The sequence below is a fragment of the Aptenodytes patagonicus genome, chromosome 1, assembly GCF_965638725.1.
Source record: "Aptenodytes patagonicus chromosome 1, bAptPat1.pri.cur, whole genome shotgun sequence".
Taxonomy (NCBI): Eukaryota; Metazoa; Chordata; class Aves; order Sphenisciformes; family Spheniscidae; genus Aptenodytes; species Aptenodytes patagonicus.
The window spans coordinates 184,161,856-184,171,156 of NC_134949.1; positions in this window are offsets into that span (position 1 = coordinate 184,161,856).

The following is a 9,301-nucleotide window of genomic DNA, read 5'->3' on the forward strand; positions in this document are numbered from 1 at the left end:
TTTTATTGAGTTTTTTCAGTGATTCAGTAATTTGTAGCATACGTGTTCACAAGCAAAGTTAAAAAAATGGCCAAGTGCACAGTTTAAGTTTTTCAGGATAGATTATTTTTTTCAGGCGTAAGATCTTTTGTAAATTAAGCATGATTAATAATTAAAGAGAACTAATTTTCCTAATGTTTAAGTACTTTTCCTAAAATTTTAAATTCTATTTGGATGAATTAACAAAAAATTCATTTTTATAAATACAGATAAAATTTATATTTGTGCAAAATCTTGTATGAGGTTTTTTGATACATAGTACTTAAGGCATTATTTTCACCTGGGCAAATTTCTCCCCCAAAAGTAACAAGAAAAGTTTTTAATTGTTCAAATTTCTGCACCAGAGCCGCCAATATGGCTAAAATGTAAAGAAAGGAGTTTATCCATCTTTTACCTTACTGCCTCCTTTCCTGCCTCTGTTTAAAAAGAAATAAATGAACTTGAGTGCTGAAAAGATCGGGAGCTGAGGAAATATTTTCAAAGGCAGTAAATATAGTCAGGAATTCTTGCCCATGTATCTGAAAATCATGACTTTGTTTTATTAATTGTTTATGTCACACTAGTTCAGGTTTTATACCTTGGTTGAAGACACTTGAAAATCTTATTTTTAATTTTTTTCCTTCTTCTTTTTCAGAGGCTAAAAAAGGCAAAGATTTTTCATATGTTGCCCCTTCTTTAAAGATGAGAAAATACATAATACATGAAATACAAATTTCATCTTGAGGGCGCTCACAAGGCATGAGCGGGACAACCAGGGGATCCGGCCTAGCCAGCACGGATTCATGACAGGCAGGTCCTGCTTGACCAACCTGATCTCCTTCTATGAGCAGGTGACCCGCCTAGTGGATGAGGGAAAGGCTGTGGATGTGGTCTACCTGGACTTCAGCAAGGCCTTTGACACTGTCTCCCACAGCATTCTCCTCGAGAAGCTGGCGGCTCATGGCTTAGACAGGTGTAGTCTTTGCTGGGTCAAAAACTGGCTGGACGGCCAGGCCCAGAGAGTTGTGGTGAATGGAGTTCAATCCAGTTGGTGGCCGGTCACGAGCGGTGTTCCCCAGGGCTCAGTACTGGGGCCAGTCTTGTTCAAGATCTTTATCAATGATCTGGATGAGGGGATGGAGTGCTCCCTCAGTAAGTTTGCAGACGACACCAAGTTGGGCGGGAGTGTTGATCTGCTCGAGGGTAGGAAGGCTCTGCAGAGGGGCCTGGACAAGCTGGATCGATGGGCCGAGGCCAACTGGATGAGGTTCAACAAGGCCAAGTGCCGGGTCCTGCACTTCGGCCACAACAACCCCATGCAGCGCTACAGGCTTGGGGAAGAGTGGCTGGAAAGCTGCCTGGCGGAAAAGGACCTGGGGGTGCTGGTTGACAGCCGGCTGAACATGAGCCGGCAGTGTGCCCAGGCGGCCAAGAAGGCCAATGGCATCCTGGCCTGTATCGGAAATAGTGTGGCCAGCAGGAGTAGGGAAGTGATGGTGCCCCTGTACTTGGCACTGGTGAGGCCGCACCTCAACTACTGTATTCAGGTTTGGGCCCCTCACTACAATAAAGACACTGAGGTGCTGGAGCATGTCCAGAGAAGGGCAACGAGGCTGGTGAGGGGTCTGGAGAAGAAGTCTTATGAGGAGCGGCTGAGGGAACTGAGGTTGTTTAGCCTGGAGAAAAGGAGGCTGAGGGGAGACCTCATCGCTCTCTACAACTACCTGCAAGGAGGTTGTAGCGAGGTGGGTGTCGGTCTCTTCTCCCAAGTAACGAGCAATAGGACGAGAGGAAATGGCCTCAAGTTGCGCCAGGGGAGGTTTCAATTGGACGTGAGGAAAAATTTCTTTACTGAAAGAGTGGTGAAACATTGGAAGAGGCTGCCCAGGGAAGTGGTTGGGTCCCCGTCCCTGGAGGTATTTAAAAGATGAGTAGATGAGGCACTTAGGGACATGGTTTAGTGGGCATGGTGGTGTTGGGTTGATGGTTGGACTCGATCTTAGAGGTCTTTTCCAACCTCAATGATTCTATGATTCTATTCTATATGGGTAACCTGTTGTTAATTTTAGGTTTCCAAGAAGTGCTATTCAAGGTGGATTAAATCTGTCTTAAAGAAAGTAGATTAGTTATTCATTTGTTTCTTTGCACATGATTCATTCTCCAAGGAGTACCAAATCTGAAAGAAGAGGTATTATAGATGGCACCCAGAATGACAGCAGTGTTTTGGTCTAACGCGAAAACAGAATTATAAGCTGTTGAGGAAAGCACTGTGTAGTACATGTGCTCATTTCTATTACAAAAAATAAGGGATGATAGATTTCTATCAATAGAAGAGAAACAATGCAAGGTTTAAATCTAAAAAAAGTAGTCTTCATAAAGGTAAGTAATTTGATTTTTTTTTCACAGGTATTACAAATTAATATTTTGCAATAGGAGACCTGAACTTTTTGTGAAGATGGTAGGAAAGAAACAATTTTTGCTTATTTGTTTTCTTACATTACAAATAATTTTTTGTCTTCCCAGGAGTGCCTTGCCTTGAAGGTCAGGCTTTCCTTCTCACTAACCTGTGCCTATCTAGTTCATTGGGGAAAAAAAACAAACAAACAAACATTTTTTTCTGTCTCCACTGGTGAATATTAAAGTACCTCAATTTGATTATCTTCTCAGCAATATGCCCTCGCAAAAATAATCTTAAAATTAAAAGGGAAGAAGAATTTGTTAGAAGAACAATCCAATGATGATTTAAATGGACAAAACTCTGAACAGAGAATAAAATTATTTGTCCCTAGCAACACACATTAGCAAAGGGTTCAGCTATGCAGTTTAAGAACAAATAACCCTAAAGGCAAAGATTGTTCATAACTAGTTAGAAAAATGTAGTAAAAATCCGACATGCCCTTATTTTGTTTTTTAAGCCAAAATGTTATTTTTAAGTACAAGTCAATGTGATACAATTAATATCTTCTTTGTGTCAAAACAATATGGAGCAAAATGACAGCTATATCAACAATTTTTCAATCATGGCAAAATAGATTAAAACAATTAATTGTTGTTGTTTCAATTAACTGAAAAACATCCAGGAAAGATGATCACTTGTTCAGAGGAAAAAGCATGTAAAAAAATCTCCAAGTTTCTTATCTGGGAGACCAAGCCTGTCAACATCAAAGTCAGATACAAAATTTTCCTGGAAAAGAATATAAGATCTTTTTTTTCCCTTGTTTTCCAAATAGTTCCTATTTTCTGCCAATACTTTTCAATGTATGAGCATGGTTTCATAATTAATGCATGTGGCTGAGAGCCAGGGACTTGTTTGCTTGGGATTTTTTTGACCAGAAACTAATCCCATAGTGGTTTTTTAATTAGTTTTTACTCTTGTAATTGATTTTCCAGCATTATTCCCTTAAACATTACTCGAATCTCTCTCAAGTGTCATGAACTAAACTTCTGCTGAAATCAGTACCTCACAAACACAAACCTTCTCTACATCTTGCATCACTTTTTAGATCCCTCATTAGAAATGTAATGATTTTATTTAAGTATTTATTCTGTGGAACCTTGGGCACCTACTGGTAAGTTAATTATACTTCTCCACATCACATAAAAAGCAACCTACATTTATGTTTAGCTTTTTATAAAAGGGCAATAGAGCTGTTCAGAATATGTATATCGTCCTGTAAAAGAACAAAGATAGCTAGATTTTTATTTAAATCGATTCTTCTCTTCAAATACTTTTTAACTCTGTTTACTCACTCAACTTGTTTAATTTTTAAAAATCAAGTAAGTAGAAACCTATACTGTAAGCATCATTATGCTTTTCAAATTTTTTTATGTAAATAATGGAGCTCTAGAATCAAAACTTTATTGAAGAAAAATGAGTTGCATAAATTCTTAACATTGTCAAATTATATTAAGAATAAGAGAATAGTGAGCTCCTAACGTAATTATTCCTTTTATCTCAATTAACTTTACTTTACACTTGGGCTAATATTAAGGATTTTGGTTAGTGTTGTATGTGGACACTATAGGGAAATAAAACCTTCCATAGAATCTGATGGTAAACATGTTTCAAAGAGAGACAAGAAAAGTAGAGCTATACTTGGGAAAGCATTGTATATTCACTCCAGAAGACAGCTAGACATAGATCTAACTCTGCCTCACTGAGTTCAGATGATAACTGTAATGGAAGTTTTAGGGTCAGATATATGATAAGGAAGAAAAACAATTCCTGCTCTTTCCCTCTATGTTTGAGGGTAAGGACTTCAGCAAAGACATTGCATAAACAATGTATAAACATATATAAACTTGTATAAATATGTATATACATTTGAATAATTGTAGGCAATGTAGCTGCTTCTTTAAAAAAATGAGTACTAAAATAGAGTTCTGCTCTAAAGCTGAGAAAATTAGATTATGCCAACCAACCAACCACAGCATAAATATACATCTGAGCTAAACTGCTTCTACAGTTAATGATGAGAAACTACTACTTATTTTAGATGTTTATATCAGTTGATATGACTTCTGCACTGAAAGTATTCCCAAGAGAGATTCAGAGAAAGAAGTCAGATCTGACACACATGCTCCAAATTCCCCTTATAGCATGTTTATAACAATAATACTAAAGAAAAAAAAATGTTTCAAATGTTCTCATGACTCTGTAAGCTTAAATACCATGTGATAGAAGTACAGCTAAGGAAAATAAAGGACTTCAGCAAGAAAAGAGTAAGAGAAAAAGAACCAAGACTGAAGCAATCAAAAATCCTTAGATCTAAAATTGACTTATAACGTTATAGGATCCTACGGAAAAATATATTAAAGCGAAGATTTAACATCTATATGGAAATTCTGAACTTGAGAATGGAAACATGTTAGAGCTTTCCTTTAATGACGTAATAACAGAAGCTTCTGCTATAACATTACCTTCTCAAGAAAAGTCAAAGTTCAACGATTCAAGTGTAAAAATACTTAAATTAATTTGACACACATGTAGTTACAGTAGTTTGCAAGATTCCATTATAATAGATTCCATGGGATAGTGATTGGATTCAAAGAACCAAAATCACAAAAAAGGTCCCTAGATGACTTAGTACTCCAAAAGCTTTTAGATTATGTCAAGCTTTAGATATTGTTGAAGATACAGTGAAAACTCTGGAAGGAAAATAAGACAGTCCAGACAAAGTAGGCTAGCTGGAAAGGAAACTGGAAACCGAGAACTGCAACAAAGAGAGAGTTAATATGCATTGAAAAGAGCAAAGGTCAAGCACTTGCAATTAAAAAAAAAAAAAAGAAAAAGAAAAAAGCATACAGTGTTGAAGCATCTATAGGTCCAAATAGACACCAACATTTGAAAATTGCAATTAAAAGTGCAAAAGAATAAAACATTTTTGGCAAAAAATGAAACCAAGAGCAGTAAAAACAAGATAAAACTTAATTTCTGAACAAAGCACACAACAATGTACAAGAACTCCATTTAGAGTCCAAATTAGCAGGAGCTGGAATAAAGTAATATCTTTCATTAAGTACTAATGTAACACTTCAAAACCATAAATTGATGCACAGATAAAAGTTACACTGGACCATAAACTTAACCTGTCAGTAGCTGAAATTTACTTAGATGAAAGTTAAGAGCTAAACTGTAAATTATTCTGTGTATCAGGGAAAAAAAATCCTTTTTCAACTCCAGTAGGAAAGTGAATTTTCTGTTGGTTCAAGAAAATTAGTTAATTTTAGTTCAATAAATTATCAGATAATACATGTTTGTTCCAAACCCAGCCAAGATGACCATTTAAAGAATGCCATAGTATTGCATTTCATCTGTATTGCATCAACACATTGTTTATATTGTTTTTATTTGTATATTATTTGCTTAATTTACTGGTCCTTTACAGTATGTCATAGTACTTCATTAAAAAGAAAAAATTCAACATCATATGACTCACATAGTTTGACTATGAACTTTGAACACTAACAAAAATTAAGGATGAGTTAATGATATCTGCTTTTCACTGCTGTAGCATCTCTCACTACTGGAGCTCCAAGTGCTGTATAAGACTTGTTCATTCAACCTGTGAGAATGGTAGGTGATTATAAAGTTAACTTCACCTACCACTGAAATGCATCAAGTACTCAACAACACACATGAACATTACATAACAAATTGAAGCAGCAAGTCTAGAAGAATAGCATACCCAGTTGAAACCCCAGGAAATGTAGGTAGGCGGAACATAATTACCCAAGCTGGAATGAAGCCATGACAGCAGGAACCAGTCTAATGAAGTGTACTATGGGAATTTTAGTGGCCTGATTCTGTGTGCTCATACAAACAACGACACATCAAGTGGCACTAAACACCTTACCAACAAGGGACTGAGGGCAAACTTGTGTCTGCTACTGAAATTCAAAGTCAAGTGTAGGGAAAAGGAATCTTACAGTTCCTACTGTAAAAGCAGCCCAGATTTTACCATTACATTCTTGTTAACTGTATCTCAGTAGCTTTGAGTTGTCCATAAATATTAAAACTTTCCTGTGTTAAGCACTGCACTAAACTATTAAGGATGGAATTCACCACACCTAACTTCAGTCATGTGAAGTATAGTCACCTAGACTTAACTTTCTTTTTATTCAGTAGAGGCATCTCTCTCTCTCCCTCTCTCTCTCATTCCTCATTAAAGCTGAGTATCTCAGCAGATATCTAGCCTTTAGACGGCTAACATTAGAATAAAAGAACTACCTGCTGAGGGACTGACCTCTCCAGAAGGCCTTGCAATCTAAATTTAAAAAAAGAAAAAAAAAAAGGAAAGAAAAAAAATAAAAAGAAAAGGCAAGAAGCCTAGAGTACCAAATGACTTACTTTAAGTCATCTTTGTGAGCTATAGAAAAGCTCAGTTTAGACTGCCAGTATAGTGTCTTGTATCTTCTACGCTTCAGTTTTATTGCATGGAGATTGAGAGAAGGGTGAGTTTCCATGGTTAATCATGTTTAAAAGGACAGCTTCTTTATTCCTAATAAGTTCATTTTTAATAATTCATCACAGTGGCAATAAAATGTTCTCAGTGTGTATGTGTCTTGGAACCCATAGGCTCAGGAGCATTACTTTTCAAATACAGATACTGTTGCTTAGTATTTTATATATATATATATATAAATGTTTATCTCAATTCTGTGCTCACTGTGCAAAAGTCCATATGAAAAGAAAAAAAAAAAAAGATTAAATTTAATGTTCATCCTTGTAATAGGCAATATTCTTACAGGCAGAGGTCAACAAATGAGCATGGTACTTACTTGATACTCATTCCTTGAAATATGATCCAAGAACAAAATGAAGATACATGCGCTGCTGTTGCTCAGACTGACTTTGTTGGCAAAGTTGTGTTAAATTTCATAACAAAAGAAATTATTACAACATGTAAAGTAAAATGAAGCACGTGGGAAGAGGGATTCCCAATTTCATATTTAAACTTCACACTTGTTCAAAAATTATGAACTCTAAGCTACTAAACAGTAGCAAGATGTTGGAGTTATTGATAGTTACATGAAAATGCCATCTGGAAATGGTTGGAATCTAAGAGGATGCTTATATGGAAGTGTCATATAACCTTGCCCTCTTCCTGTACTCTTACTCAGGTGTTTGGTTTTGGCTGCCATGTCAAAGACAAAATGCTAGGCTACATGGACCTTTAGTCTTACCCTTGTAGCCCTTTCTATGTTCTTAAGAACTTAAACCTGTTCTGTATCATAATTACTACACACATTCAGTTCTGAAAAATCTGAAAAGTAAATGTAACTGTTGTTCTTGTACAAGTTGCTACAAAGAAAGTGAACACAACTGCAGACATTTCTCATACCTTTGAAATGCTTATGTGTGAAGATTAAAAAAGGAATAAATATGACATTGGTAACATTAAAACAAGAACTAAACTAAACTAATATCAGAACTGATGTTAAATAGAACTTCATTTATGCCAAAAATCCTGACAGTGTTTCATAGAAGGTAAAAGTCATCACATTAGAGATAATAGTACAGATACTAACGGCTCTACTTGCAATGTAACTTCTGCATTACAAGGGAACTTTACTTGTGTTTTAACAAATTTTCATTTCAGAAAGGCATTTTTGTCCAATTAACTGACAAATATTCTAGAAACGTAGTTCTTCTCCCTCTGTGACCCTGAACATTACAGAAGGTGGTGTTAGACAAATAGAGCAAGAATGGATAAACGTTTTTGTAATTATATAACACTAAATGAACTATGGCAGTTCAGTGTTATGATACGAGTCTCTGGGGAATTTATTTATTTCCTTAGTTGTTTAATAGGAACATCTACATTATAATTTTCTTGGGCATATGGACAGAATGTGTTCGAGGATTTTCTATGATACAGAGTCATTCAATATTTAACATATTTATGAAATAAAAGAGCAGATTCAATATAAATATTTTAATTATAAAACGCATAAAGTTGCATAATAAAGTAGCATTGCAAACATGGAATTAATCCAAATACCATAAAATTTCATTAGTTCTAGTGTTAATAATCCGTTATGAGAAATACTCCCTATATTTTTATTTATTTATTGCTATAGAAGTGGCTCTACAAAAAAGATAGGTCCAAAAGGTTTAACTGTTATGATGGCATTTAGAATCCTCAGTTATAGCTTTGACATCTAAAGTTTCTTAATTTTTCAAATGAAACAAATTAAATGGAAGGCCAAATGTTCTCAATGTCATCTACAATCAGTGAAGATAGGTAAGCAATCCAGAGGATGATTCAGCCCACTAAATTATCCTCTTTAGGTTTCCACTGTTTTCCACTGATTATAGAAAAAGTCTAAAGTGACCATGCTCCCAGTTTGGGTACTTCAGTGAGGCAAATAAAGTTCAATAGGGTACATCTATATTTTTTTGTGTGCTTGTCTTTAAGCATAGATGACAGAACATTTTTCAAAGGCAAGTTACATTTTTCTTATGTGTTGAAATACCAAAAAAACCTCAGAGAGATCAAGGATCCATGTAATATGTATGGATTTAGTGTGTATCAATTTCTAATGCCCTTTGACCTTCTATATTTTTGCAAGTAGGTTCCTGATGCAGAGATACTGACTTTTTAGTAGGGACACGGTTTCATGATAAGCACTGTAAAATGATTGGTTACTGGAGGTGGAGGAACTACTTATTGCATTAATAGTGAGTTAAGCTGTTTTCTTCTTTTTTTTTTTCATTTGGAATTTTTATTCTAGTCTTCCCTGATATTTTCAGGATTCAGTAAAACTTACATATTCCAAT